This window comes from Delphinus delphis, chromosome 2 (assembly GCF_949987515.2).
Source record: "Delphinus delphis chromosome 2, mDelDel1.2, whole genome shotgun sequence".
In the NCBI taxonomy this organism is placed as follows: domain Eukaryota; kingdom Metazoa; phylum Chordata; class Mammalia; order Artiodactyla; family Delphinidae; genus Delphinus; species Delphinus delphis.
The window spans coordinates 64,244,581-64,264,926 of record NC_082684.1 but is presented as its reverse complement, the minus strand read 5'-3'; the positions used below and the strand labels follow the sequence as shown (position 1 = coordinate 64,264,926).

Sequence of the window (20,346 nt, the reverse complement as noted above, 5' to 3'; positions counted from 1 at the left end):
TGGGTGTGTCGCCGCTCTCTCTCTGACCGGGCAGCAGGCACCTCTGCCCCTCGGAGGGTGAGGGGCAGTGCCTCAGAGGTCCCCTGCTACTATTCTCTGTGACACCCAGACAAGAAGAGTTGGCCGTGCTGAGACTCACACTCCCCTGTGCCGGTCACCCAAACCCACGCACCCCGCCCACTCCCCCAAAGCCAGGTTCCCAAGGGTTCCACACCTCCACATCCCGTCGGGGGTATATCCAACGAAGGCCTGAGGTTCTCTCTTTGGTCCTCATCCGCTGGTCTCTGCAGATGGTGACATTTGAGGCTGAGGTCTTTCTGTAGCTCCAGAGCAATAGACTCTTCCTGAAGGTCACCTGTCAGACTGCAGTGGCACGGCCTCCCAGGCCCACGGAGACTCCACAGACTCCAGGTCAGCCCCTCTTAGTTAGCAGTGGGACCGTGAGGAGGGCTGAGGCCGCAGCGGGGGCGCAACCGTAGGAGCTTGCCAGGAGAGGAAGACGGGGGGGGGGGGGGGGGAATGCAGTCTCCGGTTTGAGAGACAGAACCAGAACCGAAAAAGGGCTTGTGGGCTCAGGGGTCAGGGGAGGGCAGCGCTGGGCCCCTGAGGTTTCAGAGAGCCTCGCTCCCATCGGGGTTCTGCTGTGACTCCTCTCGGTGAGTCTACGGCGTTTCCTTTCCACAGGAAGGGAGGGGCAAGGACCACCCGCGGCGTTCTTCTCGGCACCCACACATCCCACCCCAACCAGGCTCTGTCCGCAAGGTGAAGCTGCTCCTTCTTGCTGAAAGCCCGGCCCATTTCCTCCTGGGTGCTCTCTGCTTGGGCCTCAGCGGCTTCCTCTTGGCCCCGCCAATTCAGCCTTAAGGACCCAATAAAGGTAGCCAGCTGGTCAGAAGCCACAGGCCAGTGGTTTGTGCAAGGAGGTGAGGTTGAGAGCCCCTCCATGATGGCAGCTCCCCACCTGCCCACCACCCCACCCTCCACCCTTCTGCTCCCTGCCATCAGCCCCCATTGCCCCTGGCTCTCAGGGCTCTCTGAGCTCTGCCTGTGCTTTTGCTGTCAATCTTCCTTTCTCTCTCTTTCTCCCGCCCCACCCCCTTTCTATCTATCTATCTATCTATCTATCTATCTATCTATCTATCTATCATCTAATCTATCTATCTATCCATCTATCTATCTATCTATCTATCTATCTACCTATCATCTATCATCTATCTATATCCATCAGATGTAGCAGAAGAATGGGTGCGGGCGTTTTCCCACCCTTGTACAGAGTGTGAGCGATCTTTGCTCTTTCGGCGGGAACTCAACCCCTCCAGCGGCTACCAGGAATAGGTGCGAAGGCATATGAAAGCTGAGGTTTCCAGGGGGCCACACCACCCTCCTCCCCCTCAGACTGACAGGACACCTGAAAGGTTCTCATAGGCACTGTCAAGGCCCACTGAGAGCCCTGCTGCGTTTTGCTCCTGCCGGTGTCGGCTTCCGCGCAGGTACACAACTGTCGGTGTCTTGGAGGGTGGCAGAATGTGGCTTGGAAGATCTCGGGGTGGCAGTTCTGCCCCACAAATAGATTAAGACGGTTGGGAAGGTTCTCTGTCTCCCTGGGTCTGTACCTGTAGAGACCATGGGAAAGACAGGGAAGGAGAGAGAGAGAGGTTGGGAGATTGAAAGACTGTGACTGGGAGAGACAGAGACAGTGACCTTCCTTTGGGGGGCAGAGCTGGGGACTGAGCCCGGGAGTGAGAGGGGGTTTCCAGGAAGGGTGCCGTAGTTGTCCCTGACCGTGTGATGGCCTGTGTGCTTGTCGGCCTCCAGGGCTTTGGGTGGGCAGCTCCTGCGTGCCCACCTGTTTGGCAGGGATGTGCGCGTGTCGAGCAGAGCGGGGGCGGTGGGTGAATAAAAGTGGAGAGGGCGCGGGCCGCGGTGGGGCCGGCGGGGCTGCGCGCTAAGGCGGGAGCAACCGGGCTGCGGGCGGGCGTGTGGCCTGCGGGCGGGAGGAAGGCGCAGGCGTGTTCCCTGGCCACCGCCCCCACGTGGCTGTGCGGGCGGCCCCCAAAGGCTTTCCCGCCTCTGGCCGGGGAGAGAGGATGCTGCGCGGCCTCAGGGCCTTGGGCGGGGCTTGGTCCCGGGGGGGGGGGGGGGGGGGGGCGGTGCCCTTCACGAGGGCGCAAAAGCGACGGGCACCTCCTTCGAGCCGGAATCGAACCAGCGACCTAAGGATGTCCACACGTGTCGGCTCTACAGTCCTCCGCTCTACCAGCTGAGCTATCGAAGGGTGCGCGCCGCCAGGCCCGGGCCCTTAACTCTTTCTGGAAATGCCGGAGCACGGCACTGGGACGCCCGAGGTGAGACAGACCCAGGGCTGTTTGGAGATGAGTTCGAACAGGCGAGGGCAAAAATGGGCTGAAACTTTCTTTTGCTGAAAGCAAGGCGAGACCGGACCCGAGCCCCGACCCACCCCTTCAACTGCGGGGCGCCGCGCGCCGCGAGCTCCCGCCTTCCCGGGTTCCCCCTCCAGGTCTCGATTCGTCGCCGCGCGCCCACGCTCCCCCGCCACGAGACACTCGTTCCGGTGTCCCCCACGGGGAAGAAAGAACAGGGCGCTGGGAGGGTCGCGATGGGGGCGTGGCGTATGTAGATGAGGAGGGGCGCAGAGGCTGCTGGTCCCACTCCGCCTGGGCCTCCGCGTCCTGCGTGTGGACACGCAGAGGCTGCCTGTTGTTCCCCGGGTGGGCGAAGCCGGGGCGAGGGGCGTGCAGCGGCGCAGGGCGCGGACGCGGCGTGAGCGAAGTGACCGTGCGTGCAAAGTGGGGTGAGCTCGTAGTTGTGGGACGAGAAAAGAAAAACCTTCAGTTTTGTCTGAAAGGAGATACCGGTATTACTCCGAAGATTTTGTTTTTCGTGTAAAGCTGTTGTTGAATTGACAGTTTTTCCCGTTTTGTGGTATATCGAAAATTTCAAAGCTTAGCTTATAGTTGTAATAGTTTTTTCTGTGTTTTCCGCGCGCTTTTTATTTCAGCCGGGTTACGTTGAACTCGGCGGCTGTGCAGTAAGTCTGTTTTTGTTTTTTGAAAAGTGTTTCACCAAAGAGATAGTTCGGTGGCTTTACGTTGTATGATTAAGACAGGGCTGTAGGTGAGCGTAAGTAGTGTGGTAGAAGAAGCGAGAATGTCGTTTGTGCGGAGCAACAATTGGCGGCGCTGATAAGAGGTCGCAGGTGTCCTGGTTGTGAGGCTTCGAAAGATCTGTTGGGTGGGACTCTTAGGAGTGGTCGGTTTTGTCGGATCTATCTGCCAGCTGCTTGACCTGGGTGTTTGAGGGTAGCGAGAGTGTCTAATATACCAGCAGCAGGCAGTCTAGGCTTTTTGCGCTGTAACAGGATCACCCTACTTGATGTAGATGTAAGCATAGGGTGACGGGACGGTGCACGCGTATTTATGACTCCCTTCCAGAAATAGGGACTTATGCATTTTTTTGATACGTTTGGGAAACTAGGCAACACTCTGGCTGTTTGGTAAGACCGTTCTTGAATGCTGTATGGAGAAAGTCCCCAGATTGCTTAACATGTGCCCAGGAAGAAACAGGAGACTGTGGTTGTATTTTATGAGGTGGACCTTTCCTCGAGTGATAATGTTGCCGTTTCACCATCCGAAGTCCCTTATGTTCAGACCTCCCCTGACCTCACCGGCACTGGAACAAGTGTGATGTGAGAGTGAATACGAAATGGGAAGGAAAAAAAGAATTTCCCCTTGGTACCAAAAGGGAAAGATATTTCTCCCTCATTCTTAGAAAATTTGCTAATACTGGTTCTCTCCGTTTGAGATATATATGTAAATGTTATTAACAGTTAAATGTATCCTTTGCCAGTTTTACAACCTGAGAATGTCTGGAGGGCCTTGAAACCATCTTTTTGAAATGTGAACATTAAGGAAGGTAGTGCTACATCTCCCTCTACCTCTGGGAGTTTAGCTTAGGTGGCTGGCTCCAGGTCGTAACCACTTGCTTGTCATGGAGATACGAGTTTTACTTCTCTTTGGATAAAGGCACACAGATGGCCACTACAATTACCAGTTGAATTTAGGATGAACTATGTGTAGCAAATGGTGTTGTCAAGTCCTCCTATTGAGGACAAGTTCTTGAGAACATCTATGTAATAAGTTGTATCTGCCTGCTTATATAACAGGGAACATACTTATGGGATGAATTGTGTCCCCCCACCCCAAGTTCATATGTTGAGGCCCTAGCCCCCATCTGAGTGTATTTGGAGACAGGGCCTTTAAGGAGGTAATTAAGTTTAAATGAGGTCATAAAGGTGGGGCTGTAATTCAATATGACTGGTGTCCTTCATTAGAGACGTCAGGGATGGCTGCAAGACAAGGGGAAGACTCTGGAGAAAGCAAAGCTGCCAATATCTTGGTCTTGGATTTACAGCTCCTGGAACTGAGAAACATTTCCATTATTTAAGCCTCACCCCAGTCTGTGGTATTTTGTTATGGCAGCCCAAGCTGAATTATATACTGTCTTTGCAATCTCTTTGGTGGGTTTCTTGTGATGCACATTACAGTCTGGTTTAGTGGCTTTTCAATAAAAATGTTGACTTCTTTTCTTTCTACCTTTGTGAAGAGGATTCGCTGGGTTGGCAGGAGATGTTATTCTCCTCAAGAGTCTGGCAATAAGGACAGGATTGGTCTGGCAGTTGCTGATTGGACTGAATCAGCTAAAAGTCTTGTGGCCACACAACAGTCACTTAAGAGACCCTGAGTTATTTTTAAAAGTCTCCCTTATAGCTCTCTGCTCTTTTCCAATACTAGCTGGAGGAACCACCCTCTTCAATATCAACGTATTGAGTAAGCATGGGTAATATAGGTTCTAAAATCCTGTCAGGATCACTATTAGCATTGAGGGTAAAAAAATATAGGAAACCAGATCTGTTGCAGACATGTCTTGCTCTTAAATGGTTAATTTCTCCACCCCTCTCCCCCCCTACCCCCGGCCCCTCACCAATGGGTATGCATATGAGAATCTAGTCTTGGGCTTCCCTGGTGGCGCAGTGGTTGAGAGTCCGCCTTACGATGCAGGGGACGCGGATTCGTGCCCTGGTCCGGGAAGATCCCACATGCCGCGGAGCGGCTGGGCCCGTGAGCCATGGCCGCTGAGCCTGCGCGTCCGGAGCCTGTTGCTCCGCAACGGGAGAGGCCACAACAGTGAGAGGCCCGCGTACCGCAAAAAAAAAAAAAAAAAAAAAGGCCTCCCAGAACACGTCAGTGAAGAAAAAATCAGGAGGAGGGCCCCAGACTGTAATTTATACAAGAACTTGACACTTAAGTTTTCTAGAATAACCGACATTGGACATGAGCTCAACTGAAAAGATAGTGATTCTTACAGTTACATTATTCCAGTCAATTCCACTATGTACTCTCAGTATACAGACATGGTTTGTAAGTCGAACAATATTGGTGATTATTAGCAGACCTCCATTACTTTAATACCAAAGTAAAGATGTTATGGAACAACCTGAATAAACTTCTTGGCAGCCCAAGAACATAGTTCACCAAATTCTCCCGCAGTGTAGGTCCGGCCCAGGGCTCGGAAGAGCAGATCCAGCTTTAGGCTGACAGTCGGCATGGCGAGTCCGGCCTACAATTTTAAACTGTAAAAACGATAAACAAATTAGTATAGTTAAAAAGCTTCTCCCCCTCCAGCCACGAATGACTCAGCATTGATAAAACACAGTAGTACAAGGCCCCAATACATAAAAACATGTACTTGTTTTAAAGACACAGCATAAACCAGAAAAAAGCTTTAACGTTTGTCCTGGCTAACAGGAACGACGCACTCAATTTTCTCACATTTGGAAAAACTGCAGCTGTCAAAACAGCCCGAGAACAACGTAAGAATTTTCATCCCGAAAAATTACACACAGCTAACTAAAGAACTCCGAGCCCTGTGTAAACACCTCCGCTACCGGCATTCCCCCCAATCCCTCCTCGGCCTGTACCTAAGAGCCCGCTCCACTCTGCACGCACGGTCACTTCGCTCACGCCGCGTCCGCGCCCTGCGCCGCTGCACGCCCCTCGCCCCGGCTTCGCCCACCCGGGGAACAACAGGCAGCCTCTGCGTGTCCACACGCAGGACGCGGAGGCCCAGGCGGAGTGGGACCAGCAGCCTCTGCGCCCCTCCTCATCTACATACGCCACGCCCCCATCGCGACCCTCCCAGCGCCCTGTTCTTTCTTCCCCGTGGGGGACACCGGAACGAGTGTCTCGTGGCGGGGGAGCGTGGGCGCGCGGCGACGAATCGAGACCTGGAGGGGGAACCCGGGAAGGCGGGAGCTCGCGGCGCGCGGCGCCCCGCAGTTGAAGGGGTGGGTCGGGGCTCGGGTCCGGTCTCGCCTTGCTTTCAGCAAAAGAAAGTTTCAGCCCATTTTTGCCCTCGCCTGTTCGAACTCATCTCCAAACAGCCCTGGGTCTGTCTCACCTCGGGCGTCCCAGTGCCGTGCTCCGGCATTTCCAGAAAGAGTTAAGGGCCCGGGCCTGGCGGCGCGCACCCTTCGATAGCTCAGCTGGTAGAGCGGAGGACTGTAGAGCCGACACGTGTGGACATCCTTAGGTCGCTGGTTCGATTCCGGCTCGAAGGAGGTGCCCGTCGCTTTTGCGCCCTCGTGAAGGGCACCGCCCCCCCCCCCCCCCCCCGGGACCAAGCCCCGCCCAAGGCCCTGAGGCCGCGCAGCATCCTCTCTCCCCGGCCAGAGGCGGGAAAGCCTTTGGGGGCCGCCCGCACAGCCACGTGGGGGCGGTGGCCAGGGAACACGCCTGCGCCTTCCTCCCGCCCGCAGGCCACACGCCCGCCCGCAGCCCGGTTGCTCCCGCCTTAGCGCGCAGCCCCGCCGGCCCCACCGCGGCCCGCGCCCTCTCCACTTTTATTCACCCACCGCCCCCGCTCTGCTCGACACGCGCACATCCCTGCCAAACAGGTGGGCACGCAGGAGCTGCCCACCCAAAGCCCTGGAGGCCGACAAGCACACAGGCCATCACACGGTCAGGGACAACTACGGCACCCTTCCTGGAAACCCCCTCTCACTCCCGGGCTCAGTCCCCAGCTCTGCCCCCCAAAGGAAGGTCACTGTCTCTGTCTCTCCCAGTCACAGTCTTTCAATCTCCCAACCTCTCTCTCTCTCCTTCCCTGTCTTTCCCATGGTCTCTACAGGTACAGACCCAGGGAGACAGAGAACCTTCCCAACCGTCTTAATCTATTTGTGGGGCAGAACTGCCACCCCGAGATCTTCCAAGCCACATTCTGCCACCCTCCAAGACACCGACAGTTGTGTACCTGCGCGGAAGCCGACACCGGCAGGAGCAAAACGCAGCAGGGCTCTCAGTGGGCCTTGACAGTGCCTATGAGAACCTTTCAGGTGTCCTGTCAGTCTGAGGGGGAGGAGGGTGGTGTGGCCCCCTGGAAACCTCAGCTTTCATATGCCTTCGCACCTATTCCTGGTAGCCGCTGGAGGGGTTGAGTTCCCGCCGAAAGAGCAAAGATCGCTCACACTCTGTACAAGGGTGGGAAAACGCCCGCACCCATTCTTCTGCTACATCTGATGGATATAGATAGATGATAGATGATAGGTAGATAGATAGATAGATAGATAGATAGATGGATAGATAGATAGATTAGATGATAGATAGATAGATAGATAGATAGATAGATAGATAGATAGATAGAAAGGGGGTGGGGCGGGAGAAAGAGAGAGAAAGGAAGATTGACAGCAAAAGCACAGGCAGAGCTCAGAGAGCCCTGAGAGCCAGGGGCAATGGGGGCTGATGGCAGGGAGCAGAAGGGTGGAGGGTGGGGTGGTGGGCAGGTGGGGAGCTGCCATCATGGAGGGGCTCTCAACCTCACCTCCTTGCACAAACCACTGGCCTGTGGCTTCTGACCAGCTGGCTACCTTTATTGGGTCCTTAAGGCTGAATTGGCGGGGCCAAGAGGAAGCCGCTGAGGCCCAAGCAGAGAGCACCCAGGAGGAAATGGGCCGGGCTTTCAGCAAGAAGGAGCAGCTTCACCTTGCGGACAGAGCCTGGTTGGGGTGGGATGTGTGGGTGCCGAGAAGAACGCCGCGGGTGGTCCTTGCCCCTCCCTTCCTGTGGAAAGGAAACGCCGTAGACTCACCGAGAGGAGTCACAGCAGAACCCCGATGGGAGCGAGGCTCTCTGAAACCTCAGGGGCCCAGCGCTGCCCTCCCCTGACCCCTGAGCCCACAAGCCCTTTTTCGGTTCTGGTTCTGTCTCTCAAACCGGAGACTGCATTCCCCCCCCCCCCCCCCGTCTTCCTCTCCTGGCAAGCTCCTACGGTTGCGCCCCCGCTGCGGCCTCAGCCCTCCTCACGGTCCCACTGCTAACTAAGAGGGGCTGACCTGGAGTCTGTGGAGTCTCCGTGGGCCTGGGAGGCCGTGCCACTGCAGTCTGACAGGTGACCTTCAGGAAGAGTCTATTGCTCTGGAGCTACAGAAAGACCTCAGCCTCAAATGTCACCATCTGCAGAGACCAGCGGATGAGGACCAAAGAGAGAACCTCAGGCCTTCGTTGGATATACCCCCGACGGGATGTGGAGGTGTGGAACCCTTGGGAACCTGGCTTTGGGGGAGTGGGCGGGGTGCGTGGGTTTGGGTGACCGGCACAGGGGAGTGTGAGTCTCAGCACGGCCAACTCTTCTTGTCTGGGTGTCACAGAGAATAGTAGCAGGGGACCTCTGAGGCACTGCCCCTCACCCTCCGAGGGGCAGAGGTGCCTGCTGCCCGGTCAGAGAGAGAGCGGCGACACACCCAGCTGAGGGAAGGCCACTTTGGTGTGGCTTGCCGTGCCTCTGTGGGACTTTTGCTGGGTGGGTTAGCGGTCTTGGGCGGTGGGCACACACCAGGTGGGATCAGAAACGTTTGTAAGGAGTCCAACCTGGACACCTGTGCCCTCTGCCCCTCCCTCTGGACTCCAGTGCCTCTCCAGGAAGTCCACAGAACCTTGACCTCTTTCAGGAAGCAGCCGCCTCTGCCAAAGGAATCGGGGTAGGTGGGCGAAGGAGGGGAGCCGAGGCTGGATATCCATGGGCCTTGTGGAGCCCCGGATGTGCTCTCTCCTGAGAAACCTGATGGTCCTTCTCCATCGCTCCGCAGTAAGCCTCACTGCGACAGAAAGTCATTGTGGGCAGGAGGGCGGAGGGGCATATCAGCCCCCAGGGGAGGCGAGGCTCTTAGGTGGGGAAAATACAAGCCTGGAACATGCAACTGTGCCCAAAAGTAAAGGAATGTACAGTGACTGATTCGGTGGCATGTCAAGCACACAAGAGCCAATTGGAAAGGGTTCCCACTGCCAAATCAAGGTAATGATAATAACGGAATATAATCCACTGAGTAAAATAGGTACAGGGCCTAACAGCAATGACACACCAGATTTTGGTCTCTCAGTATCATTCTCCAACAAAAGGAACCAGGGCCAATAAAAGGAACCAGGGTGGGCTTCCCTGGTGGCGCAGTGGTTAAGAATCCGCCTGCTAATGCAGGGGACATGGGTTCGAGCCCTGGCCCGGGCAGATCCCGTATGCCGCGGAGCAACTAAGCCCGTAGCGCCACAACTACTGAAGCCTGCGCGCCGTGCTCCGCAATAAGAGAAGCCACTGCAATGCGAAGCCCGCGCGCCGCAACGAAAACCCAACGCAGACAAAAGTAAAATTTATTAAAAAAAAAAAGGAACCAGGGTTCCTCGGAGACCCACTTAATTTGGGTTTTCATCTACATACATGTAAAAATCTGCATGTTTTCCTCCTGTTTAAAAAATTTTTTTTTGTTTTTTTAAATTAATCGCTGTGCACGAGCTTTCTCGAGTTGCGGCGACCGGGGGCTAGTCTTCGTTGCGGTGTGCGGGCTTCTCATTGCGGTGGCTTCTCTTGTTGCAGAGCACGGGCTCTAGGCGCGCGGGCTCAGTTGTTGTGGCTCGTGGGCTCTAGAGCGCAGGCTCAGTAGTTGCGACGCACGGGCGTAGTTGCTCCGCGGCATGTGGGGATCTGCCCCGGCCAGGGCTCGAATCCGTGTCCCCTGCATTGGCAGGCGGATTCTTAATCCCTGCACCCTCAGGGAAGTGCCCCCCTCCTGTTTTACATCCATTAATACTCAGGCCCTGCCAGAGAGCCTCAAAGGGTAAAAAGTAAAGTTTTGCCTCCCCTACAGCTTCAATCAGCAGGAGCCGTACATGAAGAGAAGGGGCAGGTATGTGAGAAAAATAAGGTGCTTACACACTTGACTTGCATTTTTTCTGCTATCTGTAAAAATGATCCCATTCTCCTAAAGTGATAAGGTACTGAAAGAGGCTAGGTTGGAGGCTGAGGGCGTGGCCTGGTGCGCCCTCTCCCAGGGCTCAGGGGCTCCGTTTGGGTTTTTGGTTCTGTCCTTAGTAGCTCTCACCCTAGGACTCACGCAAATGGGGTTCAGAGACGTTGCTGATGAAGCTGAACAGGGAGTGTTCCGTGATTTTTCTGTACGAAGGACACCGTATTTTTCATCTTACCTGCACTCAGAACCTGCTGGAGAACAGTTTCCACTCTGTTTTTTGTTCTGAAGCCTGAGATCAATAAGTTACATATATGTGTACGCGTGTGTGTTTATGCAGGTGTTGTATATATAACATGCAAACACATATCTAGGGTTTTTTCCGCTAAACCCGTAAGCTTCGGGAATCTCAGTTTCCTGACCAGGGATTGAACCGAGGGCCGTGGTAGTGGAAACACGGGGTCCTAACCACGGACAGGCAGGGAGTTGCCTCCATACTTCTTTTTAAAAACTTTTACTTATTAAACTAAGTGTTCACAATACTGTGCCAGTTCGAGGTGTAGTAGAACTTCGGGTTGTTTTTCATTATACGTTATTTCAGGATGCCGTATAGAAGTTGAATGTTCTTCACAGGTAACTTCCGTTATTTTATATATAGCATGCCGTATTCAATCAACCCCGTACTCCTGACTTGGCTTTCTCCAGAGCTTTGTTTCCTGTGCCTGTGGTTCTACTGCTATTTCATAAGTCAAGTTACATTATGTTCGGGACTCTATACGATACCGGCCTACACGGTGTGCGTTGTCAGCTGATTTTTGCTAGCACGATAGCCGCCGGTTTCACTCACACTGGGGAAAACGGTTGTTTTTGCAGGCACTGCCTTTTCTTCACAGACGTTGATTTCTGTATTCCGCTACCTGGCAACGCGGACGTTGCTGGTAAGCGCCACACAGAACAGGAAACCGAGTGACGATTTAAGCGACGAAGAAAAACCGGTTCAGACTACCGAAGCAAGACACGTTGTGCGTTCACTGCCCATGACAAACTACCGGGAACTCCACAACACAGGAGTCAAGCAGAAAAAAATACCACAGCACAGGCAGCACGTAGCGACACTTGACAACCGAAAATCAACTTCATAGGAGCACTACCGAAATTGTCGTCTATTTGTTTACCAAGTCAAACACCAGGGGAAAGCGCGAACGCAGTCCCCCACTACCACAAATTATGCAGTCGAGTTTCCCACATTTGGGGAAATCGCAGGGGTCAGCACATCCGGAGTGCAATGGATAAGCCTCGCCCTGGGAAAACCACCTTCGTGATCATGGTATCTCCCCTTCCAGGTAAGTATGAGTTGCTGTGCTCGCCTCGTCCCACACCCTCGCGATCGCCCACCTCTTCACGCACGCTCACTTCCCTCACGCCCTCTCCGCGCCCTCCGCCCCTGTATGCCCCTCGCTCCGGGCTCGCCCACCCCGGGAACAACCTCGCGAGTCCTCGGCTGTCCACACGCAGGACGCGGAAGCCCAGCCGGAGTGGGACCAGCAGCCTCTGCGCGCCTCGCTATCTGCATACGCCACGCCCCTCTCCGGAAGTCCCGCGCCTCTCAGCTTTCCCCAAGCCCGCTGAGGACAGCGGGGAGAACGCGGAAGGGATCTGCTCAGAGCCTTCGACTTAAAATGAACATTAGGTTCTTGTTTCAAGTTACATTGAGCGGTTTCACTTTTCGCACCGTCTATGTCTAACCTTTTCCCCATTGGGAAATCGCTATGTTTGGGGGCACTTAGCCCTCAGGCGGCTTTCTAGTCTGTTACTTTCTCTTTGGCTTGTGTGGCCTCGAGGAGCTTTAGGGCAGGTTTCCTAGACCTCCAGGTTTCTCTAGATAGGACGCATTGACGATGTTAAGTGAAAAAAATAAAGTGCACGCATATATGTAGTATGCTACCCTTTGTCTATGAAAAATGTGAAAAAAAAGAAAATTATACACCGTCTGTCAAAAAGAAACCCAGGAGTGTTAAACCGGAACTGATGAAATTGCCTATATGGGTGAGTGCAAGGAGAGAGTGACAGTTTTCTGAGCGTACCTTTCTATGTAATTATTTGGGGATCTCTGTTAACATTTTGGATATGTTTTTAAAACACAGGGGGAGGGACTTCCCTCGTGGTCCAATGGGAAAGACTCCGCACTTCCAATGCAGGGGGCCGGGGTTCGGTTCCTGGTCACGGAACTAGACCCTGCATGCGTGCCGCAACTAAGGGTTCACATGCCGCAACTAAAGATCCCACAGGCCACAACTAAAGATCCCACGTGCCGCAACTAAGATCCGGCACAGCCAAAATCAAGGAAGGAAGGAAGAAGGAAAGAAAGAAAAACTGCTGCTTAAAAAAAAAAAAAATACAGGGGGAGGACTTCCCTGGTGGCGCGATGGTTAAGAATCCTCCTGCCAATGCAGGGGACACGGGTTCGAGCCCTAGGTCCGGGAAGATCCCACAGGCCGCGCGGAGCAACTACGCCCGTGCGCCGCAACTTCTGAGCCTGCGCTCTAGAGGCCGCGAGCCACAACTACTGAAGCCCGCCCGCTCAGAGCCAGGGCTCCGCAACAAGAGAAGCCACCGCAATGAGAAGCCCGCGCACCACAACGAACAGTAGCCCCCGCTTGCCGCAACGGGAGAAAGCCCACGCGCAGGGACAAAGACCCAGCGCAGCCAAAGATAAATGACATTTTTAAAAAAAATACAGGGGGAAAAGACCCTAAAATTGGAGGTAAGTACAAATTAACCTAACTGTATCTCAGATGACTAGTGTAACCACACTGGAGTAGAAATAACCAACCGAAATGACTTTTGAACACAGTACATTGACCATAACCGTTTTCAACTCTAAAGACAAGAACTGCAAATACTAGTAGGTTGGTATTTCATAGCTATGTGGTTGTAACAGTTTTGTACCAATGCTGTTGTATTGTAGGATTGAGCTAATGAGTAAATGGAGGCTGGGAGTCAAGGTTCTCACTGTTGAAGAGAGGAGATACAAATACAGAATGGCGGAGGGCGAGGAGGAACCATGTGGTGTTAAGTTGAAAATTGGAATTGAAGATATCAGTATAGGCCCATTATTATTTTTTTAAAATTAATCAATTTAGTTTTGGCTGCATTGGGTCTTCGTTGCTGCGCGCCGGCTTTCTCTAGCTGTGGCGAGAGCGGGGGCTACTCTTCATTGAGGTGAGCGGGCTTCTCATCGCGGTGCCTTCTCTTGTTGTGGAGCACTGGCTCTAAGCGCGCGGGTTTCAGTAGTTGTGGCACGCAGGCTTTAGTAGTTGTGGCACGCGGGCCCAGTAGTTGCGGCTCGCGGGCTCAGTTAGTTGTGGCTCGCGGGCTCTAGAGCGCAGGCTCAGTAGGTGTGGCGCAAGAGCTTAGTCGCTGCGAGGCATGTGGGATCTTCCCGGACCAGGACTCGAGCCCGTGTCCCCTGCATTGGCAGGCGGATTCTTGACCACTGTGCCACGAGGGAAGTACCTGGGCAACCCCCCCCCCCTTTTTTTTAAACATCTTTATTGGAGTATAGTTGCTTTACAGTGGTGTGTTAGTTTCTGCTGTATAACGAAGTGAATCAGCTATACATATACATATATCCCCATATCTCCTCCCTCTTGCGTCTCCCTCCCACCCTCCCTATCCCACCCCTCTAGGTGGACACAAAGCACCGAGCTGATCTCCCTGTGCTATGCGGCTGCTTCCCACTAGCTATTTATTTTACATTTGGTTGTGTATATATGTCCATGCCACTCTCTCACTTCGTCCCAGCTTACCCTCCCCCTCCCCGTGTCCTCGAGTCCAGTGTCTATGTATGCGTCTTTACTCCCGGGCCCATTGTTTTTAATAGATATAGACATGTGTAGGGAAACCCACTGTCCTGATCTTGCTTTCTAAATGGCATTCTCCACTAAAAAGAACCAGGGCTCTTTGGAGAAACAGATGATTTTCAGGAGTCAGGGAAGGTACAAGATGAGCCTGGACTATCTTGTGCCAGAAAATGCTCCAAAAATTATATGGACGTGTCAGAAGGACACAGTAGCCAACCTGAAGGGTCTTTCATAGGCCCAGTATGAGAACAACCGAACATCAAAATAAACGGAAACAGTCATGGATTATAAACAACTAAACACAACCACGAGTTCATGTTGATTACATAGGGAAGGAAGGAAAATTCTTCCTTACAACAGAATGCCAACTAAGAAATGTAGAATGAATGACAGAATTAGAAAATCAACATTTGGCAACCATAATGCAAGTCAACAGTGGATACTAAAAACTATTGCGTTAAGGTTTTGTAACGGATATTTACATATCCTCAATTATCTCCACACAAATTACTTAATAATTACAAGGGGCAGACCTGGTGAGCACCCCCAGTGGCAGAGGGTTACAATACTGGCCCCGGTACCATGTTCTTCTGCAGCACCCTCCCATGTTGACTCTGGGCTTGGCTACGTGACTTGCTTTGGCTAATGGAACATTAGTAAATGCGATGGAAGCAGAAGACTGAAAAACAGTTGCTCGTTGGGAGTCGCTCTCACTTGCTGTCCTGAGACCACCATGAGAAGAAGCCTGACTTAGCCTACTGGAGGATGAAATTACGGGAGTGAAGATGAATCATGTCAACTGAGGGCCCTCAGACTGACCCGCCCCAGTGTCCCACAAGCTGACTGCAGCTGCACGAGTGGTCCTACATCAGAGCCGCAGAACTGCCCGGCTCAGCCCAGCTGCGGTTGCTGACACAAAGAATGGTGAGCAAATCACGTGGTCACTATTTTAAATCACCAAGTTTTAGGGTAGTTTGTTACACGGCACTGGATAACTGATACACCACCTTAACCAAGTAATCAATGTTAACACCACCAATAACTGAACAAACTGACTTCACGTGCCTGCAGTGTGATGCCCAGAGGAGGACACTGGATTAATTTGATAGGGCTGTCATAATAAAGTACCACAATCTGGGTGGTTTAAAACAACAGAAATTTATTCTCTCACAGTTCTGGAAGCTACAAGTCCAAACTCAAGGAGTCAGCAGGGCCATGCTCCCTCTGAGAGTCTGGGTAGAATCTTTCCTTGCTTCTTCCTCGCTTCTAGTGGTGACAGTCGATCCTTAACTTGCAGCTACATCAGTCCAATCTGTGCTTTGTCATCACATGGCGTTATCCCTACGTGTCTCTGTCCTTACATGGCATTTTCCTCTTATAAGGACAATATTCATATTGGATTAGGGCCCACTCTACTGACCTCACCTTAACTTGATTGTATGTGCAAAGATTCTATTTCCAAATAAGGTCCCATTCATAGGTACCAGGGGTTAGGATTTCAGCATTTTTTTTGGGGGGGGGGAGGGACATAAGTCAACATGTAAACAGATACAGTACCATTTATGTCGTCTACGTGTCAAAAATGCACACTCGAGGGGCTTCCCTGGTGGCGCAGTGGTTGAGAGTCCGCCTGCCGATGCAGGGGACACGGGTTCATGCCCCGGTCCGGGAGGATCCCACATGCCCCGGAGCGGCTGGGTCCGTGAGCCATGGCTGCTGGGCCTGCGCGTCCGGAGCCTGTGCTCCGCAGCGGGAGAGGCCACAACAGTGAGAGGCCCGCGTACCGCAAAAAAAAAAAAAAAAAAAAAAAAAAAAGCACACTTGAATGTAATTATGAGGAAATGAGGAAATACAGGACAACTTAAAAACCAAGGCTATTCCACAAAATAACTGGCCTGTAATTTTCAAAAATGCCTGCATAATGAAATAAAACGATGGGCCTGGGGATTATTTCAGATTAAAATTGGTTAAAGGGACAGGATACAGAATGCAACATGTGATTTTGAATTTTCCTTTGCTATAAAGGACATTCCTGAGACAATTGATAGAAATGGAATAATGTTTATAGAGTAAATAATAATATTGCATCCATGCTAATTTCTTGATTTTTATAATTATCCTGGGTTTAGATAAGAAAATGCTCTATTTTTAGGAAACACACACTAAGAAAGGAAACTTCCTGAGACAACCAGTAATCAAAAATGGGTGCTTGGGACTTCCCTGGCGGTCCAGTGGTGTGGTTAAGCCTCCGCGCTTCCACTGCAGCTGGGCGTGGGTTCCATCCCTGGTTGGGGAACTTAAGATCCCTCATGCCCCACGGCGCAGCCAAAAAAGAAAAAAAGAAAAAGAAAAAGAAAAAAAGGGTGCTACAATACGTTTGCTCTGATCTTTTCGCAGTTAGGACCTCAGGAAACCTTCCCTGACCCTATAGTCTCCAGTCCTGTGTCTAGCCTCGCTTTGCTCCGTAGCACCGACCACAGTAGTATAATGCAGCACAAGGTCCACTGGAAGTCGACACACAATACTTGAATCGTTTTGTTCACGTCTGGGGAGGATCCACTTGATCTCGAGAAAGAATCTTCACGTATGGAAGAGGAAAAGACAAATCCGGGCGGCTGAAAGAGGCAGCCTAGTCCCTCAGGACGAAAACGGGACAATTCCGTCCGTGCATTCGATTTTCGGAAACCATTCAACACCCGTTCCCGGCCCACACATCTACCCCTTGCAGGAACGCTTTGCCCTGATAGTCTCTGTTCGTTTTTCTTTGCTGTTGCAGGATTCGATTACTGCATAATCTGAACGAAAGATCATGGATGAGGACTCAAACAATTTCATGTTAAACTGATGACGAAACTCTGATCTTACTATTTAACATTTGATTGACATTGTGTTCCGTGTCATTTTCACTGAAAGGAAGGTGAGACCACAGCCGAGCTCCGACCTGCTCCTGAACTGCAGGGCGCCAGGCGCCGCGAGCTCCTGTCTTCCCGGGTCCCGCCTCCAGGTCCCGACTCGTCGCCGCTCGCCCACGCCCTCCCTCCGGAGACACCGGCGCATCTCGGCCGGGAATTAGTAGGTCCGTATCTCCCGCGGGAAAGAACGGGACGCCGAAAAGGTCCCGGCAGGGGCGTGGCGTGTGTAGATGAGGAGGCGCACAGAGGCTGCTGGTCCCACTCCGCCTGGGTCCTATCTAGAGAAACCTGGAGGTCAAGGAAACCTGCCCTAAGCTCCTCGAGGCCACACAAGCCAAAGAGAAAGTAACAGACTAGAAAGCCGCCTGAGGGCTAAGTGCCCCCAAACATAGCGATTTCCCAATGGGGAAAAGGTTAGACATAGACGGTGCGAAAGGTGAAACCCCTCAATGTAACTTGAAACAAGAACCTAATGTTCATTTTAAGTCGAAGGCTCTGAGCAGATCCCTTCCGCGTTCTCCCCGCTGTCCTCAGCGGGCTTGGGGAAAGCTGAGAGGCGCGGGACTTCCGGAGAGGGGCGTGGCGTATGCAGATAGCGAGGCGCGCAGAGGCTGCTGGTCCCACTCCGGCTGGGCTTCCGCGTCCTGCGTGTGGACAGCCGAGGACTCGCGAGGTTGTTCCCGGGGTGGGCGAGCCCGGAGCGAGGGGCATGCAGGGGCGGAGGGCGCGGAGAGGGCGTGAGGGAAGTGAGCGTGCGTGAAGAGGTGGGCGATCGCGAGGGTGTGGGACGAGGCGAGCACAGCAACTCATACTTACCTGGCAGGGGAGATACCATGATCACGAAGGTGGTTTTCCCAGGGCGAGGCTTATCCATTGCACTCCGGATGTGCTGACCCCTGCGATTTCCCCAAATGTGGGAAACTCGACTGCATAATTTGTGGTAGTGGGGGACTGCGTTCGCGCTTTCCCCTGATGTTTGTGTTTGTTGAATAGTAGAATTACCTAATCTTTGTCAACGAGTAAGTGCTTCTCTGCGTGCGCTCGCATACTTTTTCTTGGGGGTTTAGTGCAATGCTTGCGTGTCGCTGTGAGTCCTGTGAGATGGTTGTTTCGCTGCACTGAAATTATTCGCTCTGAGGTTGCGGGGAAGCTGCAGTGTGCTTGAGCCGCGTACTAAAGTAGAGCTTGACAGTGTGCTTTTTGGCTGTTAACTGCAACCACCTAACGCTTTTTTGTCGTTCATGCTCTTCATGTTTATTGTGGTTTCTCAGAAGCAGTCTGACCCTGCGTATGGTAGTTCCTGAGGACCCAGTGGTTAACTGCCCTAGGCTTGTTTTCAGCTTCCGGTCGGAAAACTAGAGTTGCGCTAGCCGACGGGCATGGTCAAAGACCCACACATACAAATATATATACGCATACACACATAACGTGTAAAGGTTACTGATCTCAGGCTTAAAAACATGAACCCAGACTTTCTCAGCAAGTTTTCGCTTTGACTCGAGGTACGAGTGGTCACACCCAGAACGAAACTTATTCGTCGTTCTGCGGATGTTGACCGTTGTGATTTCCCCAAGTGTGAGAAACGGAACTGCATGATTTATGGCAGTGCGGGATTGCGTTTGTGCTCCCCTCTGTGTTTTGTAGGTTTATTTTTTTAATTTATTTTTTAATCTTAGTTATCATGCTGTGTAGTATGTCCTCATGACTTATGAGTGAGATTTGCACCTTTTCACATGCCCTACCCCAAATTTTAGCAACCTCCCACCGTCTCCACCTTCGGCAACCACCAATTTCCTGTACGTATCTAATCTATAAAACTGAGTTTATAGATATTTGTTATTCTTTTTTCGCTGCGTTGGGTCTTCGTTGTTGCGCGCAAGCCTTCTCTAGTTGTGAGGAGCGGGGGCTCCTCATTGCAGTGGTTTCTCGTGTTGCGGAGCATGGGCTCTAGGCCCATGGGCTCCAGAGCGCAGGCTCAGTCGTTACGGCGCACGGGCTTAGTTGCTCCGTGGCACGTGGGATCTTCCCCGACCAGGGCTCGAACCCAGGCTCCGCTCTTTCTATAATGTCACCGGATATGTGCTAGCCGAGGGTTGGTGAGCTGAAACTGACACTGATACTCTTCTATCCAGCAGCAGCGAAACACAGAATTTCACTTATTATTTTATATTTTATAAATTCATTTATTTTTGGCTGCGTCGGGTCTTCGTTGCTGCACCCGGGCTTTCTCTAGTTGCGGCGAGCGGGGGCTTCTCTCTGCGGTGGCTTCTCTTGTTGGGCAGCACCGGCTCTAGGCGCGCGGGCTCCGTAGTTGTGGCGCTCGGGCTTAGTTGCTCCGCAGCAGGTGCGAGCTTCCCGGTCCAGGCCTCGAACCCGTGTCCCCTGCATTGGCTGGCGGATTCCTAACCGCTGCGCCAGCAGGGAAGACCCTCACTTCTTATTTTTACAGTATTGAATAGCTATGCGCTTCTCAGCAGTTTTCCTTTTGAACCCCCCCTCCCCCCCCCCCGCCTCCCCAGCGGAAGAGAAACATCATTTTGACCTCAACTTAACAGTTTTACTACGGAACATTAATAATGTTGTATACACTTTTGTCACCCGGTTGGTGCCTCACTGACATACAGGTAGGCTTGACACACTTTCTTTTTTCTCACAAATTTCCTCTCCTGCCATCCTCCACTCTCACCGCATAAACTCCGAATCCCTCAGTCCCTTGCTTCCCACCGCAACCAGCGTTGCAACCAACGTTGTCTCCCCAGGCCATTCCCACAGCCGGGGTTGCAGAGCATAAAGCACCATCCGAGGGAAACCCCAGACTGCCCCTTGCTGCCTTGTCTCTGCCACTAGGCGTCTTCCCGTCGCACCTTTGCGGCCCTCAGGCAGGAGACGGTTAAGAAGTTTTATGAATGCCACAACTCACCAGCGCTGGCTACTTTTATCAGGGACTAGCAGTGAGCTATGGAATAAACCTTTCAATTGTTCTGGACCTACAAAGTAAATCTCTCCCGTATGACCTCGACGGAGTAACATACATTCTTTCCCTTCTCTGTACGTTTTGTTAGTGAGAAGACCCTCGGACAGTCATCAACTCATTAATACATGTGTTTAGTAAGCACCCCTCACCTCCCCACACTCATGTGCAGCCCACAATTGCTGCTTCCTGTCTACGCCCACCCCGTCAGTAAACCAAAGGGCCAAGGGATGTACTTTCCACTGTACTTCTTTCCCAGAAAAAGGCCACCTCGGTAGAAACACATTAGCT

At 52.5% G+C, this 20,346-nt stretch overlaps 4 non-coding genes across 4 annotated transcripts; 2 read left to right on the top strand and 2 right to left on the bottom strand.

The window, feature by feature from the left end:
* Positions 1 to 2,185: 2,185 nt before the first annotated feature.
* Positions 2,186 to 2,275, bottom strand: TRNAY-GUA (transfer RNA tyrosine (anticodon GUA)). The gene is given in 2 exon segments: positions 2,186 to 2,221; positions 2,239 to 2,275. It is a non-coding gene; the product is annotated as a tRNA-Tyr (tRNA).
* A 4,272-nt stretch (positions 2,276 to 6,547) lies between these two features.
* TRNAY-GUA (transfer RNA tyrosine (anticodon GUA)) lies at positions 6,548 to 6,637 on the top strand. Its single transcript is given in 2 exon segments — positions 6,548 to 6,584; positions 6,602 to 6,637. It is a non-coding gene; the product is annotated as a tRNA-Tyr (tRNA).
* Positions 6,638 to 11,496: 4,859 nt separating this feature from the next.
* LOC132421251 (U1 spliceosomal RNA) lies at positions 11,497 to 11,660 on the bottom strand. Its single transcript, XR_009518540.1, has one exon. It is a non-coding gene; the product is annotated as a U1 spliceosomal RNA (small nuclear RNA).
* Positions 11,661 to 17,892: 6,232 nt separating this feature from the next.
* Positions 17,893 to 18,056, top strand: LOC132421505 (U1 spliceosomal RNA). The gene has a single exon (XR_009518749.1). It is a non-coding gene; the product is annotated as a U1 spliceosomal RNA (small nuclear RNA).
* The last annotated feature ends 2,290 nt before the right edge of the window (positions 18,057 to 20,346 follow it).